Source organism: Mirounga angustirostris, unplaced genomic scaffold (genome assembly GCF_029215605.1).
Source record: "Mirounga angustirostris isolate CCGP_5_RB_7025 unplaced genomic scaffold, mMirAng1.0.hap1 SCAF_14, whole genome shotgun sequence".
Classification (NCBI taxonomy): domain Eukaryota; kingdom Metazoa; phylum Chordata; class Mammalia; order Carnivora; family Phocidae; genus Mirounga; species Mirounga angustirostris.
The window spans coordinates 84,775,669-84,793,478 of record NW_026991722.1 but is presented as its reverse complement, the minus strand read 5'-3'; the positions used below and the strand labels follow the sequence as shown (position 1 = coordinate 84,793,478).

General features: G+C 55.3%; 1 protein-coding gene across 7 annotated transcripts in view; it reads right to left on the bottom strand.

Annotated features, from left to right (window-relative positions):
- Positions 1-17,810, bottom strand: part of CMKLR1 (chemerin chemokine-like receptor 1) — a 45,668-nt gene that overhangs the window by 11,427 nt on the left and 16,431 nt on the right. For 2 of the 7 annotated variants that reach the window (XM_064578553.1, XM_045887443.3), the window contains one exon: positions 13,235-13,354. The exons of 2 other annotated variants lie outside the window; for them this stretch is intronic. The gene's annotated coding sequence lies outside the window, so the exon portion shown is untranslated. Of the gene's footprint in view, positions 1-1,637; positions 1,885-11,533; positions 11,711-13,234; positions 13,355-17,810 lie in introns of those variants that run through there. 3 more of the 7 variants (XM_064578555.1, XM_064578556.1, XM_064578557.1) reach the window with 2 other exon arrangements.

Below are 17,810 nucleotides of genomic sequence, written 5' to 3'. Positions count from 1 at the left end.
GCCTGCCCGGAACATTCTGGAATTCTCTGGTCTTTGCTCCAGTGGAACCACCTAAGAGCCCCCACCAGGGTCAATCTGGCAGGGTTCATGGTGTGCATTTTACAGATGGGGCAAAACGAGGTTCCAGGTTCCCCGCGAGTTTTCTGCTGGGCCCCCCTGCCTCTAGTGAATGGTCCGAACGGGAATGTGTCATGATCCCAGGTGCTGCAGGAAAAGTCTTTTGGAGATGGGGGTGCATTCGTGCATCCATCCTGCAGGCATGCGTGGAGCCTGCTGCCCCCGGCCCGGGCTTGGAGGCTGGGATGCACTACGGGGGCCTTTCCCCACCCGGACCTCCCCCTAACACTGCGAGGGTGGCTGTCACCAATCCTGCTTTCTCAAGGAGACGGCTGAGGCCAGAGGGGGTGGGGATGGGGTTGCTTGCCTGAAGTCACACATCTGGCGAGCGGCAGTGCAGGGATTTGAATCTGGTCCATCTGCGTCCAAGGCCCCACCTTCCCCAGCTACTGCCTGCTGGCCTTGTCCCCACGGGCTCAGGGGACAGCAGGGCTGGGAGGCATCTGGGCAGCAGCCGTGTGCCTCCGGCTTCCCCTCTGTGTCTTTGTTCATGCCCCTCGGCTAAACGGGTGCCCTAAGGCTGCAAAGAACTTAGCTCCCTTTCCGTCTGTGTCTGTCGGTCGGGGTCTCTCCCTGCTTCTCGTCCTTCAGCCCCTCTCTCTCTTTCTCCTCAGCTCTGCGTGTGCGTCTCCGTGTCTCTCTCTCCTCCGTGTAGTCTCCCTGTCTTCTGTCTCCCCGCCCCCAGTCCCAGTCCTCCCCCGTGAGAGGCTCAGCCGGCACCTCGCCTGCCCTCACTCACCTCTGCGCTGACCCGGCCCCCCGCTACCAGCGGCCCCTCGCTCTCCCACCCCGCTGCCTCTCCAGCCACGGCCGGCCTGCCACTAACCTCCTGGCCACGGGCCCAAGGCAGGAAGCGCTCTCCTTCAAGGGGGAGGTCTGGCCTGGCTGACGTCCTCCTCTGCCACCTCCCCCACGGCCCACCCTGACGGGCCAGATGGCAGCCCCGGAGGCCTCTCCTCCAGCTCCCTGCAACCTCGGGAAGGGGGATGCCTCTCCCTCGCGGGCACCCCGTTTTGTGACTGGAGAAACTGGGGTCCAGACGGAGCAAGTGACCCTCCCTAAGCCACAGAGAAGAAGAGGGGCTCAGTCTGTCCTGTGTGTAGTGTGTCCCCGGAGCCCAGACCTCTGCCTGGCCCGTCACACCCCCCTCACGCCTCACCCCTCTGGAGCCTCCCTGCAGAGATCTGCAAACAGAGGCTCACTCAGAGAGGTGAAGTGGCCGAGCAGGGCTCCCGTGGCCTTTAAGCCTCAGCCTAGGATTTGAACCGAGGATGCTCTGACCCCCAAATCTGTGCTATTTCTCCTTGCCCAAGATCACAGCCTTGGCCCGCAACTGAAGTGTAAAGAGGCCTTCCACGCACCACTCCTCCTTCACAAAAGGCCCTCCTCAGCCGCATGCTCGCCTCCCACCGGCCCCGGCAGCCTCTGTAGGTTCTGACGTCTGTCTGCTGCAGAGTTCCCTGGCTGCCCCCGCCCGCCAGTTGCCCACCGCCCGACAGATCGCTCTCCGAGAGACACACCTTAGGGGTTACAATCCCTGGATCCCCAGCTCGGAGGGACTCAGGAACCTCGAAACCACACTGCACTGCAGACATTCCCACCGCAGGCTGGCCGCCAGCCCCGGGACAGAATTAGCTCTGTGTCGGGAGAGAATTTCCTCCCTAGTCCCACACCCACACTTAGGAGCTCACACTGAGTCACTGCAATGAAGCTAGAAAGTGCTGGCTGCCTAACAGCCTGTCCCATTTTCTTTGGGTTTGGATGGGGCCCTGTTTGAGCTTAGGAACCTGTAGGAGCGGGCCACAGCATGGAGTTACAGCCCTGGACCTGGATGAGCCCCTTGCTCAGAGACCAGAGGCCCCAGGAAACCTCCAACAGTGAGGAGGGCCCAGAAGCAGGAGACGCTGGGACTGAGCCTGGGCTGGATCCCCAGCCCCAGATGAGAGCCTGGCTTGGTTTCAGGTTCCCGGGCCCAGGGAGAGCATGGACACTTCCTTGCAAACCCGGCCCCACTCTTATATGGCAGACCCAGCAACAGTGGCCGGCCGCATAAGGCCCCTAGTGAGAGCGTTTGGGTGGACGTCCTTCTTTCCAAGCTCAGAAGCCATCTGGCCCCATTGGTGTGTCCGATGCACAAACACTGCGTGTCCTCCCAAGCACTCAGCTCGTGTCCAAAGCCCCCAGGCAGATAGCCTGTGCCTCTTCCCATAAACACTGCCCCAGCCCCTGGAGGTGGCCTGTAAACAAATTCCCCCCTGCTTAGGTCCCCCGAGACTACGTGGCCCAGCACCCGACCTGCCTAATCCCCTAAAGTCAGCCTTGAGTCTGCTCACGCAAGCAATCCCTGAGCTATGTACATAGCTTATCCAGAAGGCAGCAGCTCTGGGGGCGTTGACATGAGCTGCTCAGGATGTGGTCTGAGAGGGCTGCCAACAGTGGTCGCCGTCTCCCCAGGCCAGGCGCCGGCCAGTGACATATGCTCAGGGTCCTGCTCACAGTGTGGGCTTGGAGCCTAGACTCCCAGGGGCTCCTGGGTGCTACTTAAGAAGTCATCGTCTCAGCCCCTGCCCCCTCAACCCCTGCCCCTAGTCCAGGCCAGCACAGCTCACCTTCAGCCCCGAGGGCCAGGCTACATCAGCCCCAAGCATAGCTTCTCCCCCACCTCCTTGAGACGCCCGAGAGCTGGCAGCCAAAGGAACTTTCTCCATCAGCAGGGCCCCAACCTGCTGTGGGAGAGAAGAACAAGCAAGCTGAGCCCCAGGCTCCTGCTTCTGGAGCCCTTGTTTTCAACCCCCAGGCTCTGGTCCCTCCTTCCTTCTTTATAGCTCCATTGGATGCATGAGAACTGGACCTTACCAGGCCCCTGAAACTCACACCAGAGCCCCAGGCCAGATATCTGAGACCAGCAGACCATCCTGGTAAGGAGCTCTGGAGCCCAGAACGTCAGGGCTATTATTATTATTATTATTATTTTTTAAAGATTTGTATTTATTTATTTGACAGAGACACAGCGAGAGAGGGAACACAAGCAAGGGGAGTGGGAGAGGAAGAAGCAGGCTTCCCATAGAGCAGAGAGCCTGACGTGGGGCTCGATTCCAGGACCCTGGGACCATGACCTGAGCCAAAGGCAGACGCTTAACAACTGAGCCACCCAGGTGCCCCCGTCAGGGCTATTATTAAATAGTATTAATAATAATCATCAAAACAATGATATTTTATTGAGCACCTATGTGTGCCAGGATGCTGAGAAGCACTTACGTACATCCCCTCACACAAACTCCAGGGGATGGCGGGCATTATTATGGCCATTTTAGAGTTGAAGAAGCAGAGGCCCATCGAAGTTGAGTCCTACCCAAGGTCACAGGGCTACTGAGAGGCAGAGGTCTTTATACTTTCACAGGCTCTGCTTGGCACATGTCCTTAGATAAATCCCGGACACTTTGGCGGCCTTAGTTTCCCCATCTGTAAAAACAAGGTTGGAGTTGATGGTGTCAAAGCCTCCCTTCCAACTTTAAAAAAAATGCCATAGTTGAACGGGCCATGTGTCTGTCTATTGCCAGTCTTGTACCAGCAGAAAGACAGGGTGGCTCAGCTCCATGCTGTGTGACCACGAGCAAATCGCTTTACCGCTCTGAGGAGCCGTGGTTGAAGTGCCTATGAAAGGGCAATACTAAAACCTTCCCTTCAGGGGCGTCTGGGTGGTGCAGTCGGTTAAGTGTCTGACTTCGTTTCGGTTCAGGCCCTGATCTCAGGGTTGTGGGATCGAGCCCTGCGTCCGGCTCTGCGCTCAGCATGGAGTCTGCTTAAGACTCTCTCTCTCTCCCTCTGCCCCTCCCCGCCACATTCTCTCTCTTTCTCTCTCTCAAATAAATAAATCTTAAAAACAAAAATAAAATAAAACCTTCCCTTCAGAAAATCAGGGAGTCTGGATAAAGTGATCTCTTGGGACCCCTTGCAGTTCTAAGATTTCTGGCCCAGGGATTGAAGGTTGATGTAGAGGCCTCTCACCCCACAACCCGAGAGCAAGTCTGGGGTCCTTCTTGACTGTGATAAGGTGGTCTCAGGCTCGTTGCCCCACTCCAAGCCACCCAGCGGCTAAGCCACCAGGTTCAAAGGCCCTTCCTAGTTAAGCAACCAAATTCTCTCTTTTCCAAGGTTCAGTGTTCCTGTCTGTAAAATGGGGCTGTTATTACGACCTCCCTCCTAGAGTTCTCACGAGCAGGTCACGAAGCAATGATGTGGGCGGACACAGTGCCCCCCGCACAGTAGGTGCTCAGCAAACGTTGATGGTGACTTATCTGGGAGAACCAGCAGCATCCCTGTCCCGGGTGAGGAGAAAGCTGGGTGGCATCCAGCTAGCAGATTCTGTACCAAAGCAAAGAGCCGCGCTTCCAGAAACCAATGGAACTTGAAGACGAGCCTGGAATGTGTCTGGGGGCAGAGGAGGGACGGAAGCCAGGCTGCAGCCAGGGGTTCCTCAGAGCCTCCTCCTCCCATACCAGACGCTGCTTGGCCACTGCCATGCCTGCCCTCAGCTCGGCCCCATCTCCCTTCCCGCATCCCCACATCCTCCGTAGGAGCCTTTGCAAAGCAGTTTTCCACTTAGTGAAATCCCTCAGCTGAACTCAGGCTGTGGTCCCGCCTCTGTCCACACAGAGCCGCACGGCGTCACCAGGAGGTGGCCCTGGCTGTGAGGGCTCGCACCCACTCCCCACATCTCTGACCCTCCATTTCTGCTTCTGGGACGTGGGGATTGCCCAGTAGGCTATGAAGATCAAGAAGGACCGACCGGATGCACCTAGCAAAACAGCCAGCCCCTCGAAGGGTCTCACACGATGCAATTCCCCCTTATTCCCACTTGACAGATGGGAAAACTGAAATTCAAACCAGTTTCATGATCTTTCCCCAGGTTACCCCCATAAGTGAGCCAAGGGTAGAATTCGGCTTCTCTTCTGATTTTTCCCGGAACCCGGTTCCCTACCACTTAGAGCTAGGATTGAATCCCAGCTCCCGCAGTTGTAGGCTGTGGGACCTGGTACGGGTTACTTCACCTCTCTGAGCCTCAGGCTCCTCATCCCTAGCATCCGCCTCCAGGGGCTATGAGCATTCAGTGAAACACAGTTGGCGAGGCCCTGGGCAGAGTGCCTGTCCCAATCACGACAACTTATGAATATTACCGGCAAGGGAGAGCCTAGGAAATGCATTCCCACTGCTCCCTTGGCAGAGCTACTATCTGAGGGTCCACGGAGAAGTTGGCAGGGCGTGGGCCTTCTCTGGAACCCCTCAGAACAGGGTCAGATGACGGGGAATGTTGGCTACATTGCGGGCACTAGCAGGCCGCAGAGTCGGAAGCCGGGCCCCTCTCCAGCCTTCTCCTCATGTCCTGTCTGCTTGTCCCTCTGAGCTACATTGAGGCTCTCAGCACATCTGGCCGAGGACAGCCCTGCCTGGCCACCCCCCGGCCGCCCAACAGCCCCGTCCGCTCCAGGCCACCTTGTTTCCGAGACTTCCTGCCTCCGGCCTGGAACGTTCTCCTCCGTGGTCCTGTCACAGGAGGAAGTGTGCTCAGCATGGGCCTGGGGTTCCAGGAGTGCGGTTTTGGCACCTTTGCCTGGGAGAGGTCAGTAGACAGAGGCCCTGTTGGAGGGTGAGGGAGGGCGAGGGAGGGTGAGAGAGGCTGGGCTGGGGCCTCTCCCAGACAGGCTGACTCAAACCCTCAGGGAGGCTGAGAAACTTCCGGCAAGATGGCCTGGACATTGGGCTACCGGAAAGCTCTGAAGGCCAGGGATTCTTCCCTCCAGTTCTCTGATCCTCCCATCTCCTTTGCTCTATCTTTCCAAGAAATATTTATTAAACATCTATTAGGCCCCAGGCCTGGATCTGGGAACTGAGGGGGGCTGGCATTCTCCAGGGGTGGGGGGAGATAGGAACAAACATATAAAGAAAGACGGGACGAATAAGGCCATCACCCCTGGAGCCAGACAGCCTGAGTCTGAGTCCCTGCGCTGCCACTCACCAGCTATGTGACCTCAGGCAAGTCACCACACCTCTCTGTGCTTCAGCTTCCTCATCTGAAAAACAGCAGGGACAGTAGCTCCTCCCTCACAGGGTTGTTTGTTCGAAGGATTAAATGAGTTCACATTGCTGATGTTTTAGAAGCATGCCCGGTTCATTGGAAGCACTATGTAAATGCCGGGAAAATAGAATGATTACAGTGGCAGGTGGTGGGATATGCTACAGATAAAATATAAAGAGGAATGGGGTACAGAGATGGGGGAGAGGGTATTATTTTAGGTTGAGTGCTCAGAGAAGGCCTCTCTAAGAAGGTGACCTTTCAGCAGAAACTTGAATATAGGAAGAGGGAGACATGTGACTATCTGATTGAAGGCAGTATGGACAGCAAGTGCAAAGGCCCTGTGGCAGGAGCACGTTTGACAGGTTCAGGAAAGAGCACAGATCTGTGCATTCAAACATCTATTCAGAACGCTGCTAGCAAACACCTTCTGAGTGCCACACTCCCTGCTAGAAGCTGTGGGTGTGAGATGGCCCAGTCTCTGCCCTCATGTAGGGGAGGTGGGTGCAGGGGCACCCAGGAGGGGCACCTCCTCAGAGCACCTAAAGTCCAGACTTCCAGCGAACCAGCCATATTGGCCTGCATTACAAACAGGATGGGGTTATCTGCCGTCTCCACCTCTCCCTAATACTCCCTTGACTGTGGGGCCATGAGTCAGTGGCAGTTCACCACAGAGTGTGCCCTGGGTCCTGCTGGTGTAGAAATCAGAGCGATCTGGTAAGAAAGATGGGCCAAGTCATTCTCACTTTTAGCTGTAACGAGAGAGTGCAGATCTTTTTGCAGAAGTGACAACATAGTCCCTACATTACTCACTGTGTCCCCTTCCTGGTCACTGGCAGCCGAGTTTGTGACCCTGGCTCTGTACAAAGCACAGAGAAGCTGGTTGGCGATATCAGGGGAAGCTTCTTGGCGGAGGTGACATTTGGGCTGAGGCTTGGAGGGTGCAAAGCCTTTGCTAAGTGGAGCCATGGAAGGAGGAGGCATCCGTGCAGAGAGAACTGTGTGCAAAGGCACAGAGGCTTGATCAAGTGTGGTGTGAGAGTGTGTGGAATGGGATGGCAGGAGACAGGGCTGTTAAGAAGACCCCTGCAAGGCACCGACTTTCCTCTGGGGGCAATAGGGAGCCATGGATGGTTTTTGAGCAGAGGGGTGTCCATCTTTCTGAAATGACCCCGTTCTAACTCATACGGCTGATACGGGGGCTGTGCTGAAGGAGGGGAGACTGAAAGCAGGAGACAGGCAAGGAGCCCTGTGAGCTGGGTGAGGATCCATCTGCCAGTTCCAGGTCCATTCAGAAGTAGCAGTCTTTGGAGGCTCCAGGAATTGGGGCCCCCTCAGCGAGCTGGGGAATCTGGCAATCTCCCCATTTTCTTGAGGAATTTTTCCTCAGCCCAAGTGGGCTGTTTTGCCTCAAGAGCTGTTTCCATGGCAACTGCCAACGCTCTAAGAAAGGTCTTAGATGGGCAGACAAGTGGGGACCAGAGATACCCAGATGAGGCTTCATGGGAGAAGCCAGGTCATGGAGAGGGGCCCACACTGGCCAGTCCCAGGGACTGAGACTCATCTACTGCTCCCAGAGCCCCTGAAGCCATAGATGAAGTCTGGTCGCCATGACAATGCTGATTCCTCATTTCTGGGCCTCACTGACCTGGGGCCTTTCAGCATGGGGGGCAGGGGGAGAGAGAGAGAGGCAATGCCAAGTGGCAGCCAGAACCAGCAACTTATAAAATATGCACATCCTAGGACAGGTGTGCGAGGCAGGTAAGTCTGAAGACCCCCCAGGAGATGAGCAGGGATGCAGCTAAAGGAGCAGCCTCTGGGTCTGATTTTTGGATTCCAGAAAGGCATCCCCTACCTCCCCAAACTGACGCCTGGTAAACCCTGCTGCTATGCCTTGAATTCCACCATAAGAGTTCTACTTTCTATCCCCTTCCCCCAATTAATTGCAGTAAAAGTAGTAATGATAACGAGTGGCGCAAACCGTGTCCCCCCTCAAATTCATATGTTGGAGCCTCATTCCTAATGTGAGTGTATGAGAAAGCGGGGCCTTTGGGAAGTGATTAGGTCTTGAGGGTGGAGCCCCATGAGTGGGATGAGTGCTTTCATAAGAGACCCCACAGAGAGATCCCCAGCTCCACCGTCTGCAGAAACACGACGAGAAGACAGCCGTCAATGAACCAGGCGGCAGGCCCTCACCAGCCACATCTGCCAGTACCCCGATCTTGGACTTCCCAGCCTCCAGAACTGCGAGAAGTCCATTTCTGTTGTTTATAAGCCACCCAGTTTATATTTTTGTTAGAGCCACCAAGACAGACTAAAACAATGACTAACTTTCACTGGAAGTTTACAATGCACCAGACGTTGTTCTAAATACTTCAACCCATTAGCTCATATAATCTAGACCATAACAGCACAGTGGGTATTACTGCTCTCATTTTAAGATGAAGAAGCTGAGGCACAGAGAGGTCAAGCAAGCTGCCTGAGGCCAGGTAGTTAGGAAGGGGCGGAACAGGATTGGGATGTGGGCATCCACTCTCTTCCTCCTTGCTTACCTCCGGAGTTTCCTTCCAAAACCCATGCTTGCTTTTGGTGTTATGAAGCACACAGAGCTTAGTCCAGTGTGTGGCACAGAATAGGGGCCCAGCAACGTCTGTTCCCATCTTCCTTCCTGGTGTATGATCCCAGAAAGGAATCCAAATATAAATCACTCCCTTAACAACAGAAATGCTGGCCTTCTCTCCAGAAGCACCCCTTCCTGGTAGCCTTCCGCAAACCCCAAGCTTTCCATGAGCAGCCCCTGGAATCCAGAGACACCTTCTGGACTTCCACTTGCTCCCAGGTGGGGCGCGTTCATGTGTCCCTCTGGGGAGTGGCCTGAACATCTCTTCCTTGTGGAAAGCCAACCCTCCCCACCCTCGTCAGGCTGCGGGGCTTAGGAGATGACCTCGCCCCTGCTCTAAGCCTAGCCAATGAAAATACCCCATCCCCCTGGCCACCAATGACTGCTTCAGGAATTGGGCACAGGGGCCTGAAGTGGGCCAATGAGAGCCTTCCCTGAGACTCTTGCCACCACTTGGGCAGATTCTAACAGAGAACGAGACCAACAGGAAGGAAGCAGACCTCAAAGATGGAGCGAGACCAACCATGCCTGAAACCCTTGCTGGACAGATGAGTTCCCCCCAGCCAATGAATTTCCTTTCCTGCTTTAGCCAGTTTGAGTAGGGATCCTGTCCCCTGCAACCAAGGGAACCCTGCCTCACATGCAGCTGTTCCAGCTCTGATATCCCAACAGGAGGGACCTCACTGCAAACAGTGCTCGGGGCCATCCAAAATGGCAGCAGCTTGGGAGAGAGAGAGGGAGGCTGAGGCCTTACAGATTTGCTTGCCTGACCCTACAAGGTCCACTGCTGAAGGAAGGGGCTCCCTCAGGTGCAATAAACTCTCCAGGGAAATCAGGAACGCCAAGGGAATCCCCAAATCGGAGAGCTGCCCTTCCCTTCACCAGCAAGACCAGGCCCTGAGCTGGGTGTGTGATGCGCAGAGAATTAGACACCATCCCCATCCTTGCGGGGAGGTGGGAAAAGCAGTCATGCAAATAGATCCCTAAATCAGAGCTGACATTTACTGAGGGCGGAGGCTGTGGCCTGTTCTGGTCACTGCTGCACCCCAACCCCTTGAATCGTGTGCGACACATGGTGGGCGCTCCATAAAAATTTTGTTCAATAAATTTGAAGGCTTCTTACGTGTGTGGCATTTACCCGTTACTAGCTCAGTCTCCACGTCAGTCTCAGGAGGCTAGAACTATTATTAGCCCCATTTACAGATGAAGGAGGAGAAGCTCAGTGAGGTTAAGTGACTTGCCTGAGGCTGCCCAGCCAGGAAGCTGCAGAAGTGGGATTAGAATGGGGGCAGTTTGGACCTTACAGGGCTTGTGGCAGACATCTGTAAGGAGCACTGCCAGCAGAGGGGGAAATCGCAGAGGGCAGTCCAGGGGACAGCAGGAGGGAAAGCAGGGAGGCGGGACGCAGGGAGACGTGGGAGCTCCGCTGGCAGGGAGTGCTGACCTTACAAAGCTCCAGGGAGGGGATGCCGAGGGGGGCCAGGCAGCACAGGACAGGAGACCAGGTGCAGAAAAGCCACAAAGAGAGGAAGAGAGGGCCCCTGAGTGTGAGACCAGTATCTGTTCCCTTTGGCCAGCCTGGGCAATGTCAGCAACCTAGGGTCACTGACTCAGGACAGGGCTGCAGGGCCCAGGGTCAAGGAGGGCTACCAGGGGAGCGGGGAGGGATCGCGGAGCCCAAGTCCTTCCAAACCCACCCGCTCCCTTGTACACCAGGAGCCCAGTGCCCCCTGGCATGGTGTTCAAGGCCTCTGGGGCCCTTACTGCCTGGGGTGGCCCTGTCTCATTCCCTCTGCTCCTCCCAGCCCCACTGGGCACTCTGTAGGAATCCGGGCAGAACAGCCAGCAGCCAGCAGTGATAACGAGAAGAAAGAGAACACTCATGCTGGGACAGCCAGGCGTCTGGCTGGGCCTGGCCTTCCTTATCTCCCCGTCTCCATACAAGGCCCCCGGGGGTGGGGTGGGGGATTACTATCCCCACTTAACAGGTGTTGAAACTTGGACTCTGAAAGGAACCGGATCAGGATCACCAGCCACACCTGAAACTCGGGTCTGTTCTAACGGATCCTGGCAGCAATCCACAAGGCTGGTTAACATGTCCCTCTGTCCTGTCACAGCATGTCCAAGCATCCGGAGGGGCAGACGGCCCTTCCACTGCAGGGCTGTGACGAGCGCTTCCTGTCCATCCGACTTCCCTCACATCTCACTAGCAAGCTTCTCGATGGGGATTCAGAAGCCCTCTCCTGTCTCCGGTCTCGGGGCGCAGCCCTGGGCCAAGAGTAACAGAAACCGAGAGGCTGGTGTGACATCATTAACTCCCACGTCTCAGGTGCCAACTGGGTACCCAGTACCTCCACTCAGAACAACCCATCCAGGTGGGCTTTTTCATTCCCATCTTGCAGATACGGAAAACTGAGGTAATAAGAAGAAAGACCACTCGCCCAAGATCCCACAGGAAGGAAGGGACAGAGATGGGATTTGAACTTGAGCTGCCCTGACACGAGGCTCATATTTTGGGTCCCTGTGACTGTCCCTGCCGTTGTGTGACTTGCCTGTTGGAGACTCCTCTGGGCACAGAGCCCTGTGTTCTTATGCCTGCTGACCACCCCCTCCCCCCAGGCCCAGGGCTGGCAGGGTCACCGCATCTCACATGTCCCCAATCCCACCTCCAAGAGCCCTCGGTGACAGGACTCACCCACCTCTGGACAACAGTTGCCACTCACCAGGTTCCTGGGCGGGCAGGCAGGCAGGGGCTGGAGAGGCCCGTCCAGCCGGGTGGCGCCCTGCGAGATCCCGGAGCCCTGAGCCGCCCAGTGGCACCCTGCCCAGGCTGCCAGCCCCGGACACAGGGGGCCCTGGGGCATCTAGGCAGGTTCTGGCCCCTTGGAATTCCCTGGCTCCAGCCCAGGCAGCTGACCAAAGAGCCAGGCGCCGCTGCCGGCAGCCAGGACGGTGGAGTATGAGATCCCACCCTGTTCCCAGGCGTGGGGGGAGGAGGAACGGGCTGCCCTCCCCCTCGACCCCGTCACTGCGCTGTCACCTTTCCCAAGGCAAAGCTCAAGCCTTGCCCTAAGGAAGGGTCTTGCTGGGAAAACTGCCCCTCCACCCTCAACGGAAAAAACAGCTGGTTGAAGCCCAGAGGAAATTCCAGGCTCTCCAAAGCCGTTCCTGGAGAGGCTTTAGGATGGAGGGGTCTGCCACCCTCAGGTTATGGCTTAAGCCCCACCGGGGGGCAGCAAAGCCAGATGCCCAGGCCAGCCTGGCCCCGCGCCTGCCCTGCAACCTTGGGCCATGGAGCCATCTCCTCATCTGCAAGGTCTGTCAATGTAAAAACTACGTGGGATCTCCAGTGCAGGGTGTAGAGGGGACTTCCAAAACATTCCAGGCAAATCGGGATGGGTCGGTCCACCTCCGTAGGTAGCCTCGCTCCAACACACATGCCCCTGGGCTGTTCTGTTTACAGAGAGCTACTTCTGGAGGGCAGATAATACTGAGTTGGAATCCTAGCCCCACCACCAGAAGCTGTTTTTTCATTCGATTACTGTGACAAATCTGTGGTGTGCCAGGCGCCGGGCTAGGTGTGGGAATGGCGCAGAGACCAAGGGGCGCAAAGACTCGTGTCTGGCAGAGCTCACCTCGCGGGGCGACAAGAGGGGCAGAAGGAACCAGCACGCAGGCAACGTCGTGAAGGGGTGCCCTGCGGCCGGTCACATTGCCTAAGTCTTAGCGTTGCCCAGAAATGGGGAGAGCCTGCCCCTGAGACCTCCCCTCAGGCATCCCCTGGGCCCTCAGGTCCACGCTCAGGAATAAAAGAATCAGAAATAAACCCGCCCTGGGTTCTGCCATGTTCCAGAGCTGGTCACTCCTCTTTCTCCTCCCCACCCCCGCCCCCTGGCAGACCTTCTAGAAAAACCCATCAAGTCATTAGAAAACTCTGCCTTTTTTGACTAAACTGAACTCTGAACAACCTGCCATATTCACCTCAAGCCTGGTTCAGCCCCCCAGGATCACACAGGATAAGCTGGCCACCTCCTTCCCACCACTTCCCCAACAAGGGCCACTTCCTCACTTATAATGTGGGCCAGTACTTCCTCTGCATCGTTCTTAACCCCTTGCCTTCTGGCCCCCACCAGCTGGGACCGTTCTCTCTCCAGGCAGAAGGAGGAGTGCTACAGGATGTTTTTGCTCGCAGGTTTGTCTGTTTGTTTGCTTATATTTTGACTTGGTCCAGAAGGGAGGGAAAAAAAACATCTCAGAAGACTCACGTATACAGGGGAACATAAATTAAAAGTGAGAGTGTAAGGAGGAAGGGAACGTGGGTGGAGACAGAAACCAGAGCCAGGGCTGAGGGGAAAAATGCAGATGATAAGTAATGTCCTACATGCTTAGCTTGGGTGGGCCATACCGCGGACTCCCAGACTTACAGTCTTGGAAAGGAAAACCCGGTCCCAGCGGTCACGTGCGCCTGGCTAAAAACAAATCCACTCCGGGGGATGGCAAGCCTTCCTGCGGCCAGGAGGCAGAAGGACTTTCTCCAGAGGTACCTGCAGAGAGGACAAGGTGTGATATGGTGATCACTGTCCTCATGGACACCCTGACCGTGGACACAGCCTCGAGTTTCTGCGCATTTTAGGATAGGCATCCAAATGCTTAGGGCCTGAATACGGCGCCCTCCCTCTAAGTTGGTGGCCCTGCCCCAAAGTGCAGTTCGGTAAGAGCCCCTTTCCCCGGCCGGGCCTGGGAAGGAGTGTCTAGACATCCAGGTTTACGCATTGCTGGCTTCCTCTGAAGACATTTCTAGAATATGTGGGAGCAGGCCTGAACTATGTGGCCTTCAAGGCATCCTCCCTGATCCTGTTTCTCCCAGGGAGAAAATGCTAGACCCCAGCCATGCTGCCTACCAGCTGGAGGCAGGCCCGGGGTGTGATTCTGCTCACTCCCCGATGCTTGCTTGCCTGTTACCATGCCCAGGATGCTGACAAAGACACTCGCGCCGCCTACATCCTGGCTTGTGCCTCTTAACTCAACAGGCTTATTAAGAGTGCTACTTTTACTCTCAAAGTGCCCCGGTTTGGACAATGTGGATGTCCTACTCACAAATCACCCCCCGCCCCAGAGAGAGGAGGACCAGAAGCTTCTGAGTGCTGACCTTGCCCGCCCACCTGTGCTGGGCCCTGTGCACTTACCTGGGTCCTCACATTCCCATGATCCCCACTTGGCAGACAGAAAACAGAGGTTCGAAGAGGCTGGGGCTACCATGTAAAAAGGTACGTGCCAGGCACCTGTATCCAGAATATTCCGGGGTTTAGGTACCCATTGGCTCTGCACAGGGACGGCTACTCACACCACCTCCACAGATGTAGAGACTGAGGCTTGGCTCAGAGACAGAAGGGGGCCTGCCGGGGGCCCTGCAGTCTCAGCCTGAAAGCCTGGATTTGAGAGGCAGCTCTCTTCAGTGCAGGCTCTCCAGCTGTGGGCCCAGGGGCAAGGAACTTGGCCTCTCTGAGCCCTGGCTTATCTCCTCTGCAAAATGGAAATGAATCTGGCAACTACCTTCCCTTGTTGCAGGACAACCGCTTGAGGGGAGCGCCTTGGAAGCTGGGGGCACATCTGGGTGTGGTTACTCGCGGGCAGATAAGGAGCAGCCGCGCTCGCCCAGAAACTGGACCCTCCCAGGAAGGCCACGCCCCTCAGCACAGGCCGTGTACCTTGCGGGGCCCTGTGCAAAGTGAGCACACGGGCCCCTTATTCAGAAAGGACTAAGGATTTTAAGACAGCAACTTCGGGGTGTTAAACCAAGCTCAGGCCCTTCTGAGGCCTGTGTGGCTGCCCTGGTGGCCCACCCATGAAGCTGGCCCTGCCCTTCTGCTCTGGGGGCAGGGGTGCGAGAAGAGTCCTCTCCACTGCAGGCCCAGCAGGGCAGGGGTTTGGTGGGGTGGGCAATCTCAGTGGGGAGGAGGGAGCAGGGGATGATACCGTGGTGGACACAGAAGGAGATGGGAGGAGGGCAGGGCAGCCAAGTATACCCAGAGGGAAGAGGACACAGAGGAACAGGGAGGCGGTGGACAGGGAGAGACAGGAATGGGGAGACAGAGAATTGACAGAGAGGGTAATGGAAGCAGCTAAAAGGTGAGAGCAGGGAGAAAGACTAAGAGCAAATACAGAGATTCAGAGTCAGACAGAAGAGGAATAGGCTGAAAGCCACCTCTGCCCAACTCCTGAGAAGGTCCAGGAAGGCCCTACAGACACCCCCGCACCCCCACCCAGAATGGGCCGAGGAGGGGCCCCACGAACAGCCATCCTTCTGGGGGGTGGTCCAAAGCAGCTGGGAGAGTAGAGGGCATGCGGGTGTTTTCTGTTGTATTTAGGCACCTGCTTAAGAGTATAATAAGGGCAGCCTTGGGCTATTTCCAAAATTCCCAAAGATCAGAGAGCTAGGAGCAAGGTGTGAGCTCCATAGAAACATGAGGGGCCTCTGCTCTGGGATGGAAAGCTGGAGCCACTTGGCAACTGGGGACCACACGCTGATCAGAATATGCAATGGGAGCTCGTCCGTGTCTTTGGCTAATTTTACCAGGAAACAGCAAGTATCATTTAACACACGGGCTGTTTGGTGGTGGGGTGGGAGCGGTGTTTGCAGAGGTCCTGGCAGAGAAAAGACTGGCTAAAAGCCCTATCAGGTTGTTTTCTCAACTGAGTATAGGGGTTTTCAGTCATTATCTTCTCTAGAGAGTCTCTCTGTCCATTGGATATTAGCATCAGGGAGAGCCCACAAGGACACATTTTTTCCTATAAACATTTCACCAAGGGTTTAAGAGTTCAAGGGTTCTCTTGGCATGAGACAAGCAAGTCTCCTGACTCGACCACTCGACCTGACTGGACATTGGATATTAGCATCAGGCCCCCCCATAGGGGGCCACCAAGATGACGTGGATGTTAGAGGGAAGGGTGGGCCCTGCATAAAACCCAAATAGGACCCTCTCAGGCTAGGTTCAAAGTGAGCCAGAAGAACCCTCTCCCTGTGACACTGAGGAAGCTGGAGTCGGTAAAGCTAGGTTTAAAACCCCAAATGTGTTCATATGATGGTCAAGGGGATAATGGTGGTAAAGAGTCACCAGCATTACAGTTTAAATAATACTTCATAATAACTCATTATTAGTCTAATGGGCATTTGTGCACGATTGTCACTCGGATTTTGTAACTTAAATTTTTGACTTGGCAACACAACTCTCATCTGATTGGTGACATTCAAAACCATCTAAAATTATTAAAAAGTTAGGATGCAAATCCTTGCTCCCACCCTGCCACCATCTGCCCAGTCCCCTCTGTACCTATCAGCTTTTCTTTGTTTCTCATATCCCCTTCCAGGGTTTCTTTGGGTAAATACGAACGTATATTCTAATTTCTCTCCCATTTTGCATAAAAGGTAGTAAACTACACACACTACTTTGCAATTTGTCTTTCTTACCTGACAATACGCCTTGGAGATCATTTCACATCAGTATGTAGAAAAAGTACCTATCCTTTTTGATGGCTGCGTAGTATTCCATTTTGGGTTGTTGTTGTTGTTGTTGTTGTTGTTGTTGTTTTACCATCATTTACCGATCTCCCGGGCCTGAGCATTTGACTTGTTTCTAGTCTCTTACTACTATAGTTCATTATTGTGTACATGTTACAATATTATAATCAATCATGTTGTGTGTGTATCATTTCTTACTTATTCCTAATACTGTCTGGGGCTCTCCAGCCCTTGTCTTTTATGATGAGCAAACAAGTCTTCAGCCCTCCCTTTGCCCTGGCTGGGCTGTGTTTTAATCCGCCAAGAAAATGCTTCAGAGCCACTTAGACTGTCAGTCTGCAGAGAGCCCAAGCCATGTCTGCGGTATGAGGTGTCACAGGAAGTCGGGAAGTCTTGGTTTTTATCCCAACCATCCCAGCTGTTCCAGCTTCTGGTCCTCAGTTTCCAGATATATCAGAGGGAGAGAGCAATCATGCACAGGGCCATCGTAGGAGTCAGGGATTGGGAACGGGTCTGCAGATGTATGAAACTCTCCACGGTATGAGAGAGACAGATGTGTGCCCAAAGCCCCCTTGCCAACTCCAGAGGGTAGATCTGGACCCTGTGGGTTCCCAGAGAAGGAGCCAGTCAGGCTGGAGGAGGCAGGTTCCACAGAGAACCGGGCAGTGACAAGCCAACTGGCACCTCTTCCAGAGCTGTCTCCATCTCAGAGGCTAGAGCCTGAGCTCCTGAGGAGTCATGTTCTGGACCTGGCTGGGCAGCCATGAGCAGCCCCAAGCCACGATCTACTGAAAGTTGTTTTCTGTTTTTATTCCATTTTAAAATAAATCAGTGATCACATTCCTGGGGTGTAGAGAAACCTCTCCCCTCCATGGACTGGCCCTAGCCTCCCTGTCCCCTCAGGAAAGAATCTAAGGTAATTTTCCACCCATTGCTCATGAAGAACAAATCCTGGCAGGCAACATGGTACCCATCCCACTTACAGGCTGGAGTCCTCATCTCCCTCCGTGGAGCTCTCACTTCTTCCCAACTTACCTCCCAGAGGGAGGGCCCCAAGTGGCTGACAGAGGGGTCTTGGTCTCCCTGCTCCTGGCTTCCTCACCCGTCAACCAAGAACCCTGGCAACGTCTCCACCAGGGCTGGTTTCCAAGGGCTCCCACAGTGCATAGCCACAAGCAAGCCGTGGGAACCACGAGTCAGCCCTCAGGATCCTTCCCATCCTTTACTTTGTTCCCGCCTTCCAACGGCCCTGATTCCCAACCCCATCTCACAGCTGAGGGAACAGCAGCTCAGAGGGGCCAAGCAACTTGCCTAAGGTCACACAGCTACAATATGGAAGAGCCAGGACTTGAACCCAAACCCATGCTCCACATGCCACGGGGAAGGGAGCAGGCTCTGGAGCCAGAACACCGGAGTTCAAATTCCAGCTCTGCCACTCACCACACATGAGAACTCTTCGTGGCTTAAATGGCCCATGCCTC